Below are 1963 nucleotides of genomic sequence, written 5' to 3'. Positions count from 1 at the left end.
ATGTCGAGGCTTAAAGGATGTAACCCCAGTAATCAACAAAGGAAGGGAGACCCAAGAAAAGTTTTTCCATCTCTGGCCATCGAGTTTGGGAAGATTCTTGAGCTTTTCTTCACTTTGGAATTGGAAAACTTCCTGTGTATGTAAATCGTATGTTTGTTTGTTTTTTAGCATGATCCGAGGATTCCAGTCACTTAGCACGTCTGTCTCGTCACATGTTTCTTCATTAGATTATACTTCATGCTCAGCCGACTTCCCTTTACCGCCCGCTGCTTTCCTAAACTGGATTTTCCCCATTCTTACCTTTAGGCTTTAATTATTATGCATTTTAATTAAACCGTTTTTTTATGCAGAAGCTACCAACCTTCTGATTGGTTCGTTAGCCATCAGTGCGAGGTCCGGGGGGGGGAGACCGAAGCCCCCCCCGACACAGCGATCACTTTGCATAATCATTCACCGTTGGTATCATCTGTTTTGTTTCCGGAGGTATCGTAAAGCTCGCCAGCCATTGAGACGTAATCGCAAGTGGAAGTGAAAACTTTATTGGTTTTGAACAGTGAAAGCTGCAGACTCTGATAGGTTTCTATTGCCGGAACATACACCAATCAGCTATAACATTTTGAGCACCCGTCTAATACTGAGTAGTCCCCTTTTCCTGACCCGTCCAGGCATGGACACCACTAGACCTCTGAAGGTGTGCTGTGCTATCTGGATGACCCCCCCCTAATATTGAGTAGGCCTCCCTTCTCCTGACCCGTCCAGGCATGGACTCCACTAGACCTCTGAAGGTATGCTGTGCTATCTGGATGACCCCCCCCTAATATTGAGTAGGCCTCCCTTCTCCTGACCCGTCCAGGCATGGACTCCACTAGACCTCTGAAGGTGTGCTGTGGTATTTGGCACCAAGCCGTCAGTAGCAGATCCATTAAGTCCTGTAAGTTATGAGGTCTTCATGGATCAGACCTGTTTTTCCAGCACATCCCACAGATGATCGATTGGATTGAGATCTGGAGAATTTGGAGGCCAAGTCATCACCTCAGACTCATTGTTGTGTTCCTCAAACCATTCTTCAACCATTTGTTGCAGTGTGGCAGGGCGCATTATCCTGCTGAGAGAGGTCGCTGCCATCAGGGAATACGATGTCCATGAAGGGGGGGACTTGGTCAGTAACAATGTTTAGGTCAGAGTGACATCCACATGAATGGCAGGACCCGAGGTTTCCCAGCAGAACATTGCCCCAAGCATCACACTGCCTCCGTCGGCCTGTCTTCTTCCCATAGTACATCCTGGTTCCATCTCTTCCCCAGTTATGTGACACACACCCGGCCATTCACATGATGTAAAAGAAAACACAAGCCCCCTGTTGGATTTAGGGGGCTCCAAGAAGGTCTATTGAGTAGCTAGGAGAACAAAAAATATTCCGTCTCCCGTCCCCAGTGATCAGACTGCAACATTGTAACTTTGTAGCAAGTCACAAGGCTGCAGCAGGGGCTGATCAATGTCAGACAGTGAGAATGACAGGTCCACTTTAAGGAGGAGCTCTTTTTCTTTAAGGATATCTCAAAAAGTCAGTTTCCAAACTTTGTAATATGTCTGTGAATGAAACAAAAGGATCGGCTGAAATATATTTGAGTGGAAATGTGAGATTCTCTGCGCTGTCTCTTTCAGCCCAATGTTTCATCAGCGTTTACTGTAAATGGGACAAATCCATCCCTTGCGATAGAGGGAATGAGAGGCCTGGCTTGCTATGAAAGGTTACGCGTTTTGAATTGATGGCGGTGTCTCTAGCTGCATAATCAGATTTATAATCGTCACGATTACAATAAAACGGGATTGTAATAAAAGTCCTTTGTGAAATCATCACTTTGCATTATTTATAAGAATTGATCGCCGTCCGCGGCTAAACACTCGGAGACGTGACAATGGCGCGCGCCTAATGTGAACAAACAGAGGGCTCAGGTGACAG

Source organism: Nanorana parkeri, unplaced genomic scaffold (assembly GCF_000935625.1).
Source record: "Nanorana parkeri isolate BGI_ZX_2015 unplaced genomic scaffold, ASM93562v1 scaffold10, whole genome shotgun sequence".
NCBI classification, from domain to species: Eukaryota; Metazoa; Chordata; class Amphibia; order Anura; family Dicroglossidae; genus Nanorana; species Nanorana parkeri.
The sequence above is the reverse complement of the archived record's forward strand: the minus strand, read 5'-3'. Positions refer to the sequence as shown.